General features: G+C 46.5%; 1 protein-coding gene across 2 annotated transcripts in view; it reads right to left on the bottom strand.

The window, feature by feature from the left end:
• Nucleotides 1–13,882, bottom strand: part of IGF1R (insulin like growth factor 1 receptor) — a 304,390-nt gene that overhangs the window by 144,628 nt on the left and 145,880 nt on the right. The gene's annotated exons all lie outside the window — the stretch shown is intronic.

Here is a 13,882-nt window from a genome sequence, read left to right as displayed (position 1 = left end):
TTTTTATGGGTCATAAGATACAAATAGAACCAACATATATCAGGTCATGAGGAAGTAAGGTTTTGTTTGTTTCTGTAAGGGAAGAATTTTCCAACACTCATAAGGTGCCTGAAAATGGAACGAGTTCCATTGTAAGATGAAGGGTTTCTTGGGTATGGAGGTGTATAGGAGAATCTTTTGCTTTTCACTTGCCAAATATGCTGGTGTTCAGTAAACTTTTTCTGTAAAAAGATTTGTAAACCATGCTGCGTCCCAACTACTCGCCTCTGCTATTATAGTGTGAAAGCAGCCACGAACAATATGTAAGCTAATGAATGTGATTGTGTTTCAATAAAACTTCACTGACAAAAACAGGTGTGGTGGACCAGATCTGACAATGTGGGCTATAGTATGCCAATCCTTGAATTAAATTTAAGAAAATCATTTAGAATTTTTGATTTTACAAGGGTTGCTCCCTGTAAGTAGGATACAAAGGGGTGGCTGTATACAAGCATGAACATTCAGTAAATATTGTTTCCCCAATATTAATTTAACCAAAGAGACTAAAATAAACAATTTTGACTTTTCTCCTTAAAACAGCAAGGTTTTACTTTGGAGGTGGGATGGGGGAGCTCATCTAAAACATATGAGTACTAGCTTCACGAGGCACAGCGATCGTGTGAAGGACGGCGCTGTGATGCAGGATTGATATAATGCAGACATTAAGCAAACCACCAGAACGGCTGCTGCAGACAACAGTGACCACTCAGGATGCAAGGAAGAAACCTGCCTTCCCCCCACTACGCCTTATACCATAAGGTTGGATATCTGAGGCCCATCTACCAAGGCTGGGATGTGTATCAACCTTCATTCAAACCATAAAAGTGGCTCTCACGATCTCTCTTCACTTAGGTCATCCAAAATGCTCCAAAGGATCTGTTTGGGTCAGTCTCCTGTCCCTCAGGATAGAGCAACTCTACCAAGCTCACACCAAGCCCTATGCCACTCTTGTGCACAACTGTCTTTCCCTCTACTAGGTGCCATGGGAGGGGTGGTGGGTTTTCATTACATTAACAAAACACATGGGAAACCCAATTTTAGCAACTAGGACGGAGGGTAGGAAGTCTGCTGGAACCACTTCCCTCCCAAGCAGTGTGTCCACTGCAGGCACTCACTGATGGCTGTGGACACTCCTGCATCTTGGGTAGCACTTTACATTGGAGAATAGAACCAAACAAACATTTCCTTTAAGTATTCCTCAAAACCCAAACTGGTCTCCTCTGGGGTTGAATCCAGAAACTCTAAGACTATTTGCACAGGATTTATAATCTGGTGTCTACTCAGTGGCGTTATAAAAACACGGAATGGGGGGGGAAATGTCAGCTAAAGAGTCTGCTAATTCATTGCCAGCTCACTGCGGTGGTTCACGTTTCTTGCCCTGTAGGCCAGGCAACGCTCCCGATGCCCAAAGCCTTGGCATCAGGCAAACCTCTCCAGCCAGCAGGGCCTGGGAAGCAGCAGAGCTCACACTGACCTCACGGCTCCTCTCCCAGACTTACCTTAGCAGAATCTAGCCCTTCCGGTTCCTAAGACCCTGAGCTAAGGGAGTCGGATCTCTGTTGCCCTGGAAAAGGGTAATCCAAGCTTACAGCTGGAGGTCCTCAGGCCTCCCTGGACCCTGATGTGCTTGCTGTTGGCCACGAATCCCTGTGCTGCCCTGAGGCTTCTTCCATCCCCGTACGTGCCTAGCACCTTGTCGGACTGCAACATTCAGGGCAGGTGGACGTCTTGACAGCCTCTTCCTTATTTGTCTAAAAGGAATCTTTCAGGAATATATTTCTCCCATCCCCGCACAGACTAGAGGTGAAGTTCATGTCATGTTCCTCATCATGATCTCCGGCACCAGAAACTGTAATGGCCTACAGTGTGATCTCAATAGATGGATATTAAACTCATCTGCTCTCCCCGCTCCTGTGTGTTGTTGGGGACACAGGGTACATGCAGCAATCCCACAGGGCTAACCAACTATTCTCATAGTCATTGTCCTTCCAATGCAAAACCGCTGTGTTGGAAATATTAAAAATCAAAGCAAAATGATTATTTGCAATTCATCCCAAAGGTGGAAACATATTTTTGAGGGAGATAAACCTATTGAAAAGAAAAATGGATATCTTTGAACTTCAGGTTTCAGAATTAGTGAAAGGCTATTTAGTGGTAGGTATTTAATTTGATGGCTACCCAAAAGCCTGATATCTTATTATTTGAAAATTATTTTTAATATTAATAGATTTATTTATATATTTTGAGAGGGAGAGGGAGAGGGGAGGGGAGGGGAAGGGAGGGGAGGGGAGGGGAGGGGAGGGGAGGGGAGAGCATCCCATGCAGGGCTTGAACTCACAAACTGTGGGATCATGACCTGAGCTGAAATCACGAGTTGGATGCTCAAATGACTGAGCCACTCAGGCGCTCCTTTTTAATATTAATAGATCTTATATCAACAAAGGTGACTTTATCTTTTAAGCTCCGAACCGCACTGGAATACTCCAACATCATTCCTTCCCCATGCCAAGCTGCCAACCTTTTAGTGAATAGCAGATATTTGGTAACTTTGTGTCACAGTTTCTGTACCATACAGAAGCCATACCTCAACTCTGCAACTATGCAAAAGTTGTGTCCATTGGAGCTGCTCTCAAAGAGTTTTCCGACTCCAAGGCAATGTCTAGAGTGAGAGCTTGTGGACCAGATATGCTGATGAAATTTACAAGTATCAGTTTGCAAGGAAAGTTACTGTTTAGCTACAGCTGCCACTGTTTCCCCTAAACAGACAACTGTGTGAAACATAGAGGCTTTCTTTTGTTTGACAGAAAGTTCCACTGCTGGGATGAAAGAAAAAAGGCAAAGGGAGAGTGCACGCGTTAATTACTGACCACGTTCAGAAAGCAAAGAAGGCTTACACTTATCCAGGTGGCATTTTACTACGTCCAGGCACCACTGAAACTCCACAGGTGAATTCGTTCATTCAAACACAACCATCCCTTCCAGGTGGGCACCACTATCGATGCCATCTTACACAGTGAGAAACAGAGGCACAGATCTGAGCCAGTAAGTGGTAGAATCTGGACAGAGCCCATCTGGCAACAGTTGATGCTTCCAGCCCCCCCCTTATCTCAGAGAATGCATTCACATCTGAACCTACCCTGGGAATAATCTAAATGTAACTCAAACAAGCTCCATACAACCAAAATGTCTCAGATATCACAAAGGAGTACATCTAATGCACAATGTTGTACAAGGAAAGTCTCTAGAAAGCAGCCCAGGCCTTGTATGGTACATGCAGGCAAAGGGAAGTTCTGAGAGACAAAAAATGTATCACATGATGTGGTTCATCTGTTCATACATCCTGCATCCAACGCCCTGCTTGGAAGAATCTAAGTTTTATGATCAGTATGTGTTCAGCTGCTAAAAATGTGACAGCTACCTCCAAGTTATTTAGATTTATAAAAATCCCGCCAAAGCTACAGCTAACAAAGCATTTATTGAGCAACTGTGAGCCAGGCATAGGGCAGTTGAGCCAAAGAAGGCTGTGTTGGGAGGGTGGGAGGTGGGGGGACACAAGGAAGCTCTGACATCAATGTCTAGAGAACACAGCACATTAGATGTTATAAAAATTTTCAGCCTGTGTGATATTACCCATCATGTCAGGTCTAGAGTCAGTTGTGCCCTAGCATTCTTTTTTTTTTTTTAAAGAATTTTTTTAATGTTTCTTTATTTTTGAGAGGGAAAAAGGCGGGCGGGGGGCGGGGGAGAAGTAGAGAGAGCGGGGGACAGAGGATATGAAGGAGGTTCTGCACTGTCAGCACAGAGCCTGATGCCGGGCTTGAGCCCATGAACCACCAGATCATGACCCGAGCTGAAGTCGGATGCTTAACTGACTAAGTCACCCAGGCGCCCCCAAAATTCTTATGTCAATATCCAACATCTTGTGGATGTCTGGCCTATACTGGTAAATATACATGCTTGGCTATCTCTTACTAATGCCAGAATGGATTTTTCTGGGCAAAGTACCATTCCTGGCTTTGCTATCCAGACAAAGAACTGAGAAAAGGGACGTCCCAGGGAGTCGGCTTTTCTGTTCACAGCGCTGAAAACACCGCGAGAGAACTTCCATAGGAGTTCTGCTAACACCTATTAGAAGGTGTTTATTCCCACACATGCCAATCATATAGAGAGGCTCCTATCATTTATCCAGAATTTTTCATTTTTTTAAAGCTCCTCTCAAGAAACAGATGAAGAGTAAGGGAGAGGAGCCATCCCAAGCCAGAAGACACCAGCAGACGTGGCACATGGTGAGCTAGGGCGTGGGCTGGGCCCCTGCCGGTGTCCCTGAGTTGGCATGGACCTCACACAGAACTTGGCCCGTCCTACGTGGGTGTAGCAGAAGCACGTGGTATTGCAGCTAAATTCTTACCTGCTCACACCTCTAACAGAAGCATCGTTTTTGCTTCTAGCTCTTCCTCCTGCAACCCCGTCTCCCACTTTCCTTCCAAGCTAGCCTCAAACTTTGCAAATAGAAGAAGGCAGAGGGGAGGGAAGAGATTGTGTCTTATCCTGGAGTGCTCAGGTACTAGCTATGAAAGTCGTGTGGCAAAACAACAGGAAAAAAGTCTCCTTCAAGAGCTCCCTGAATGACGTGCCCCACACAAGGAGGGCTGGTCAGGGGCGGCAGGGTGGCATTCTTCCCTGGAGCCCGGCGATCTGGTGGCAGGGGCGTAAGGAGGGCTAATGGAGGACATGTGACTCTTTCTGCACCTTTCTCTGACACATGAGACAAATCTGGACAGGTGGCCTCGCTAAATCCCTGTGCTAACCCATCCCAGCCCTCCCTACAGTGTTCCTGATTAGTTCACCAAAAACAGAAAAATTTGAGACAAAGACTCACCCAGAAACTTGAAACAGTGGCGCCTGGGTGACTCAGTCGGTTAAGCATCGGACTCTTGGTTTCAGCTCAGGTCATAATCTCATGGTTTGTGAGTTCGAGCCCCGCATCGGGCTCTGTGCTGGCAGTGTGCAGACTGCTTGGGATTCATTCTCTCTCTCTCTCTCCCCCCTGCCCGGGTCCCTCCCCTGCTCTCTCTCTCAAAATAAATAAAAATAAACATTAAAAAAGAAACTTGGGACAGATAGGACCCAGGGAGTGGATGGGAACATGTGTGGGCCCATGTTCACGCTAGCTTCTCACAGACACACACCCACAGCCTGCCGGGTGCCCTCATCTAACATATTCTGTCCCACATCTACTGAGGGAAGGGCTGTGGGAAGCTCACGGTGGGTGCTTTTTCTAAGGTAAAGGACCAAAAAGGCATTTGTCTTCCCTAACAAGCTGACACAACTCTTAGAAATGGTCTTGGTTACAAAGCCCACCAACCAGAAAGAAAAGGGAATGGGGACTCCTTTATGTTAATTCACACACCGAAAAACAACTTATGATGACAACTTATCAGAGCTACTTTAGTATTTTAGAGTTTCTTTTAAGGGCCAAGATTAAAGGTTTCATTGGTTTCAACAAGCCAACCCAAATACATACTTCCTTCTGACTCTCCCAGAATTATCATAGGTTGCTAACACTTAAGAGGACGACTAAAACATACAAGAAAGGCTGTATACATTGCCAAGGCTGCTGGGGGTGATGGTGGACAGGTCCCAAGCGCCTTGAATCACACACACACAAAGATACCATATAAACACAGCAGCACCTTTGGGAAAGGATGAGCACAAAAGCACATTAAAATGCAGCGTGCCATTTGTAAGCCCAATCCTATCGCTATGCCCAAATGCAGGGGTGAATGAGAACATGCTTCGGGGAAAACAATCCTGGAGAAACATTAGGTCCGTGAAAAATGAGAAACATTTCATCCTAAGTGAAAACCAGCTTTTGGAGGGGGTGGGGGAGCTAGGCCTATATGAATTTCTTCTAGCTTTTCACTTAGCTTGCCAACTCAGGCAGTGTTAAGTTAAAATGGGGGAATATCTTCAAATTAAAATTTTAACCCACATGTCTGTGAGATAGATGCCCCTGCAATGCTCCACAAATGCCTCATGAGTTAAAATCATGAGTCATCAAAATTCAAACCATAAATAAAAAGCCACCCCAAGAGGAAAGATTCTTGAATATAATGATTATTTCAAACTCTGGTGAATAACTTTTCCTGTATTTTCTCACCGTGAGAATCTACTGTTTCTTGTAAAAATCCTCTCCAGTTCCCGTAACTTCACACAGAGGAGTAAGGACTTTTTTGAGGATCTAGAATGGCCTGAGTACTCTTCTCCCTCACTCACAATCGTGTCCGCACACGTGCTCTGTGTGCACCTCACACCCCACCCCTTCTTTACTTCTCCTTGACTCACCCTGGAGTGTATCCTTCATTCTCCATAGTCAACGCTAAACCAACAAGCAAGCTACTATCCTTCCTTTAAAAAGAAAAGGCATGTGTTTACTTCTTCCCTTCCACCTGTGGCCCCTAAATGTAGTCCCAAACCAGCCCTTAGAGGACTGGTTATGTGTCACACTATTCCAAAATGGAAGATTACCTTGCAAAATGGCGTGATAATGCCTCAGCTAGACATTTCATGGCATTTTAGCACTACAGAGAAAAGGGTTTTTTTTTTTTTTAGTCCTCTAAATAAATAATGATGTAATAAATATATAAAACTGACTATTCATTAGCTCGGTGTTCCTTCATCGCATCCAGCTATTATACAGGAGCACTGCTTGGTTAACTCATGACTATGGAATATAAATGCATTACTGGGATCTATACACTTTTAATTAACTTCAACTTACTGAATCCAGCTTTAACAGAAACAAAACAAAACAGCAGGAAGCCACTTTTTTCACTGTGTTTCAAAGTCAGCTACAATTAAAAAATCATTAGTTCAGTGTCAACCCCAAATGGAAACAATTACCAATAAATGTTACATTTACTTTTCATTTTTTAGGTAGCACAATTTCTGTCCAGAAAAAACATAAGGAATCATGTGTACAAAAAGTAAGATAAAGAAACCAAAATTCTTAGGGGGTCTGACCACAAACACGAGGGAAAAAATACAATGATATAAACAGAAGTAGTTCAAAATTGAAAACCATTACGGAGAAATCTTTCCCATTTGGAATTCACACCCGAGTATGTGTTTATAGTAACGCTCCATGTATCTGATGGACAGAATTCTAGTATCTCAACCATGAAATACTTGGAACCTGATGCCAACATTAAAGCAATCTCAAAAGCCTTTTAAGCTTCATGGAAAATCATTTACAAAAATTCAGAGTTATCTATTTTACTGAGAGATAGCCTAAGATCAGAATTTACAATCCCTAAACATAGGGACACTACAGAAAAAGGAATCCAATATAAACATGCATAGATGTCTAAGGCCATTTAATTTAAGGAAAATCAGAACCCCACATGACAACAGACTGTGAGGCAACAGGTTTCCTAATACTGCCCTAGGCGCCTTCAACCAATAACAACCGAGAGAAAAATGTAAGTATCTTGCATTGTGAGAAAGTGAGCTTCAGTTACGTGGGCAATCAACTCAGGCAAAAAAACTTGTTTCAATGATGCTAGACAAATAAAATGCACATGTAGATGTGTGCACGTACAGAAAGACTGCAGCCACGATAGGAAGCATTATTTAAATGTGAATTTGTGCACGCAAGTGAGACTCATCTTTTTCAAACATTTTTTTAATGTTTACTTTTAAGGGGGGAGGGGAGGGGCAGGGAGAGAGAGGGAGACACAAAATCCGAAGCAGGCTCCAGGCTCTGAGCTGTCAGCACAGAGCCTGACGCGGGGCTCGAACTCACAAACCGTGAGATCGTGACCTGAGTCGAAGTCGGATGCTGAACCCACTGAGCCACCCAGGTACCTCTAGAGACTCTTCTTTTAAGGAGCTAAGTTCAAAGCCTGCATACTTTGCTCACACAGTTGCTGTTGGTCAAAGCATCTCTGAAACGCTTCTCGATCTTGACAGTTCTGGCTCTCTTGATCTCACTCTGGCCATCCCCCGGCCCCAGGGCAAACAAAACAAAGCCAAAACCTTCTGGCTGTCTTTCAGAAAGAGGAGCCCCCCATTCCTGCCTCTACAGACAGCTTAACCGCTGGGCTGTCCAGATCCTTCTACTAAAATAGTTTTGGACCCAGTCACACAGCACCACCTCAACCTCCTAACATGAAGAAATACCTCTTTCAGAGTGGTTTTGCTCCCTCTTCTTCTATGGCCATTCTCTCCTGTTTCTTCTTTTATTTCTCACTGCAAACCTTCTCCATTCTTTCTCCTTCCTTAAGTCTTGAAGTCACGGCCTAGACTGTGGGCTTAAGTGACCTGCCATTGTTAGCCATTAGGCGAAGGCCAGAATCCTGTCTTAGAACTGCCAGCCACACCCTGCCACAGCTCAGCCTCATCTTTTTTTAATCAGGGCCCCCAACTGGACTCCAGGGCAGAGGCCATCACTGCCTTTACTTCAGACCCTCGGGAGGCTGGGCACAGCGACACCGGGTTGGCGATTTGCCAAAGCAAGAGACATGACAATTAGGACCCAAGACTAGCTACTTCTATCAAGTCCTCAACATATTCCCTCTCAAACCTTCCTCTGGTGTAGTTGCAATGAAATGACCAGCAACCCGTCCCACCTTCCCTTTTATGGCAAGAAAACCTGGCTCGTATTGCCCACACCTATTACCCCCCAGGTGGGGTGCACAGTTTGGGGAGAAGCCACACTGTGCTAACAGGACACCCAACACCCACACGAGAGGGAAACCAGGGGACCAGGAAGAGGATTTTGGTATGCAGTGTGAGTTTCTACACCAGTACTGGGAAATGGTGCTTTGGGGTCATTACCAGGTGTGTTTATATGACATCAAAACGTGGAGAGCAAAAGGTGCTCAGGGTCTCTGGATAATGTTTGTTTGTGACATCAGGCCAGTAGGTGTCTTAAGGTACCTGGTTGCTGCTAGCAACAGAGGAAGCAGTCCTATTTAAAAGCTGGAGCAAAACAAAAAAACCAAAGCAAACCATTTAATTTTTTTTTCAATGTTTATTTGTTTTTGAAGGAGAGAGAGACAGAGCGCAAGCGGGGGAGGGGCAGAGAGAGAGGGAGGCACAGAATCCGAAACAGGCTCCAGGCTCCGAGCCGTCAGCACAGAGCCCGACGCGGGGCTCAAACTCACGGACCGTGAGATCATGACCTGAGCCCAAGTCGGACGCTTAACCGACTGAGCCACCCAGGCGCCCCCCAAACCAAACAGTTTAATCTTCTCCGAGTCTATTCTCAGGGTCCACCTTGGAGGAGAGTGAGCTTAACCTCACTGACAGCACAGCTTTAAAACAGAATTATACCCTCTGCATACACCTCTGAGGCCTCAGGGGTAATTCTCTTCCCCCAGAATATGCTCAAGAACATACACTTGGCATTTCCAATTTGGGGAATCATTTCAAGGGTGGCATAGACTGTCAGTTAGTTTGGAGTTTGCTTTGTGTTAAGTGCGGGGTGGTTTGCTCTCTGTGCACAGGATGGTCACCAAGTAAAGGCCTGATCCAGGCCTTAAAGCGCTCTTTGTGAGGAATGAGGCCCTCTGTCCAGGCTCACACAGGCAGCTGTAACCCATGCCACCTCCCTCTCTGGGTGTTTGTTTTGATAGAACTTCATTTATGCCCAAGACAATGCCTGCCCTCTTCGTTCTGCCCCCAGCAGGAAGCAGTGGCAGTGGGGGGAGGGGGGGCAGGGTGGCCACACAGCTTCCAATTCAGGTTTTGGTACCACAACAATGGAGCTCCAAGTGCCACAAATAAAGAGCCACCCACTGGGAGCAGGACAGGGGGGCTGGCACACGGAGACCTGGGCAGACCCCAGGTAGAACTCACCCCATCACTACACTCGGATGGCTCCCAGACGGGGCAGAGGGACCCCACCTGCCTACTCATAGCGGGGCACAGGGACAGACACATAACTAAGTCTCCCAGGGATGACACAGCCATTTCTTCCCTTCTCTCAGTTCACCTCTCCTACCATTTCCCCCCAACTAAATGAGCAAACACTCAAACACTAAAAGAAAAACAAAATTAACGCACACACATGCTTAGTGTTCTAATTTACCGCCAGTTGCGCAGGGGAAAACAGTCTAACGTGAATCGCTGAAAATGAACGATATCCTTTAAAATAAAGCCTGGGCTGGATGGCTGGGAGTGAATGAAATGCATTACCCAACTGCTGGTGTAACTCAAGCCCTCTCCTCCCCCCTCCTGGACCTCATTCATAAAAAGCCTGCTTTGCCCCAGCAGCTGCGGCAACCGGGACTGGATTTACGTCTGTATTTTCCAAGACAGAGGGAAAACAATGGAGACAAAGAGAATCCCTCGGATATTATCACCGAGTTGGCCTTCTCTTGGGAAGTCATGTTGCGGCTTCTCTTGGTCTCCAGATCTGCTACCCAAACAGGCAGAGGGCATTTTGCAGAGCTCTGTCAGCAGCCGTTCTAATGTTAACACACCCAGCGTGTTATTAAAGGAATTCCCATCTGCTTAGTCACACCGGTATCTTGCACTTCCCTATCATTTAAGAAAAAAAAAATGATAAAAAGTGAAAATCAAAGGTTCTTCCTTGTTGGTAAAACGGGGGCTAACAGCGTATCTATAGATTGCCACATTAACGGGGTGGCGGCAACCAAGTTCCTAAAGAAAGGGGTGGCATTTCTTGATCATCCACGTTTAATTTGGTATTGCCATATTCAAACTTTTTACATCCATGCTAGAAACCTTAGGAGGTAAGATACAACTTTAATTGGGGGGCGCCTGGGTGGCGCAGTCGGTTAAGCGTCCGACTTCAGCCAGGTCACGATCTCACGATCCGTGAGTTCGAGCCCCGCGTCGGGCTCTGGGCTGATGGCTCGGAGCCTGGAGCCTGTTTCCGATTCTGTGTCTCCCTCTCTCTCTGCCCCTCCCCCGTTCATGCTCTGTCTCTCTCTGTCCCAAAAATAAATAAACGTTGAAAAAAAAAATTAAAAAAAAAAAAAAGAATTAAAAAGGAACAGAGTGCAGGAAGGGACGAAAGGAATAAAACCATTCTTGTTGCACTCATACCAGAGCTGTCTTCTGGTGAATTGAGATATAAATTTACTCCAGAGGCAAGATGGTTAGAGCTATGATCTGGTTCCCTCTCAACTCTCCCAAAACAAATAGGGCTTCAAAATCTCACAGGGCAAGGGGCTTGGGGAGTCCACTACCTTTCCAGAAAATGCTAGCATTAACACCACCATCTCTCCATAATCCCACCCTGCTCATCAGGGCTGGGGAGCGGGAGTTCATGTTCCTACACGCTCTCCGCCAGGCGCCCGGAAACCGTAATAGAAGCCCTCAGTACTCTCCTTAGGTAAACATTCATTTCTACCACATTCTCTCCCCTGAGGCGGCCCCTCCCCCAACCTTCGCCCAGGGACTGACAGCCAAAAAAACAAGAAAATAATTTGGAGATAGCAAATGAATCTTGTGGAATACTTGGTCAGTGATTAAATCACAATAATTCTATAACCTCTTCAAAGGCAAAAATGTCAAGATAACAGGCTCAGAGCAAAATAAACAAGTCTTACAGAAATGATGCCAAGCTTTATAAAGAGATTACCCACACCTTCTGGTGGCTGCAGCCCAGAATCCACAACGATTTTTTTTTTTTTTTAACTTGTCTCAGACCTTCTGGCCATTGTGTGAGAGCTCCTATGCAGAGAGCTCCTATGCAGGTCTGTGGTTCTTTACAAGTTTTCAGTGTATTTTTTTCTGTGACCATGATGATGCTTTCCATGTACCCATGATCATTTCTGTGGGGCCCTGGAAAGGGGAGTGAGTCACAGAATAGATACAGATTTAGGGAGATTGTGACACCTCAGTTATCTTTGGCCCCACTCCCAAACATTTCCTATTAATCACCAAAATGCTCCTCACCCCCTTGGGTGTGGGTATGGTTGCCCAAAGATGTGGTAACTTCCCAACAGGAACAATAAAATACATACCCAGGACACACATCGTTTCATTAAGTTTAGACAAAACCAAATGCATGATATCGGGCAAGTTATCTAATCTCTATGTCCCTCAGTTTCCTCCTTTATAAAATGGTATATAACAATGAAACTGGCCCTTGCAGGCTGTTATAGGGACTGGTCCACAAAAAGAGCTCAATAAACGTTAGCCGCTGTTGCTAATATTGTCACCATGCCATGCCATCACCTGTCCCAACTCTCTATTGAGTTTCTAACACCTAGAACAGCATCCGAATTCCTCACTGTGGCTCCACCGTCTATGTGATCTGGCTATGCCCGCCCTCTGCCTTGCCCCACGACCTGTCCCTTCCCCCTTCCCGGCCATCCCAATCTGCCTCTGCCACTCCTGTTGGTGCTTCCACACTGACCATCTCTTGCCAATGCCCTGGTCTAAGATGCATCTTCTCTGCCGTGGACTGTGGCCACTGCCTCCTACCGGTCTCTGTACTTCTCTCTGTGTCCCACCGTCTATTCTTAACTCAGTAGCTGGCATATCACGGCCCATGTCCCTTCTCTGCTCAGAACCCTGTCAGCTCAGAGTCAAAGCCAAGGTCCTTACCATGGCTCCTTGCCCCAACTAACCTGCTGCAGCACCATGGCCCTCTGGCCTCCTTGCTTTCCTGTGCCCCTTCTTTTAGGTCTCTGCCCATGTGCTATCCTACTAGAGACCTCTTCTGAGCACCCCATGCAAAAGAGCACTGCAGCCCCAGCACAGCCCAACCCCCGCCTGCCATCCCCACTTTCACAAAAGTTCCATGAAGGAGAGACCTTGTTTTGCCCACCACTCTATCCCACACCGGCATTTGGCCCAGGGCAGTTGCTCAGTAAGTACACTTGTAGAGTGAATAAATGGCCCTTGATCTCGAACCCCAAGATCTTTCTCACCTGGGCACCCCTCCATCTCGTGCTCGTCTTCTACCCCTACCCATGTCTTCTGGCTTTGGTCTCAGAGCAATCGTCCCCTCCTCAGAAATGCCTCCTCCAAGAGCCCGGCCCAAAGTCCCTGCTCCCCCCCAACCCCCCCTCCCCCCGCCCCAACCAGTTCTTCCATTGGTATCTGATGTTTGCTTGTTTACAGTCTGGTTCTGTCACTAGGATGCTTCTATCCAAGTAGGGATCTGGCTTCGTCCATCTCTGTGCCCCCAGTGGCTACCACAGCGTCAACGATGCACTTGACCCATCTTTCTGAATGGATGGTGGTATGTATACTGACATTCATTAAAAACTAACAGCACAGATCCAGGGGAGGGGTGGAGAGGGTTCTTTCTGTCCTGCCCCAGTGTTTCAGTGAAACACCCTGGGCACCTGGAAACACCCCACCTACTGATCAGCTCTCTGTGGTGGCCGGTGCAAGCACTCAGGCTCTGGAGATGGCTTGTGCACAGAGGAAAACAAATCTAAGTTACTAAATAACAGCCCAACATCTGTCACCACAGATGCGCAACTCTGCACAGCCAACGATCCCTGCGTGGTGCTACCTGTCCAAATACAGGGTGACAGGTTTCCCTTCTCCCTGAGCGGGCTTTAGAGCAGTCATCACAGCTGCCTGGGAGACGGCCACTCAAAAACAGGCTACAACCACAGCCCGGGGGCCAGCGCCAAGTTCCCGAAGCCTCAGACGTGTTTCCTACCCAGCAAGGACATCAGGTGACTTCCCTGAAGAGGAAAAACTACCCTCAAGGCCACTGAGAAAGCAGGTGTGATGCTTAATGGTGCTGCTGTCGTGACTGTGGAGAAAGCCAGGAGCCACAGATCGTGACTGTGGGCACAGCGGCTCTGCCCCAGCACAGGGGAGGGGGCAGGGCTGTGAAGAATGC

The sequence above is a fragment of the Lynx rufus genome, unplaced genomic scaffold (assembly GCF_022079265.1).
Source record: "Lynx rufus isolate CCGP_SWC_20201006 ecotype Redwood Valley unplaced genomic scaffold, mLynRuf1.p SCAF_21, whole genome shotgun sequence".
Classification (NCBI taxonomy): domain Eukaryota; kingdom Metazoa; phylum Chordata; class Mammalia; order Carnivora; family Felidae; genus Lynx; species Lynx rufus.
The sequence above is the reverse complement of the archived record's forward strand: the minus strand, read 5'-3'. Positions and strand labels throughout refer to the sequence as shown.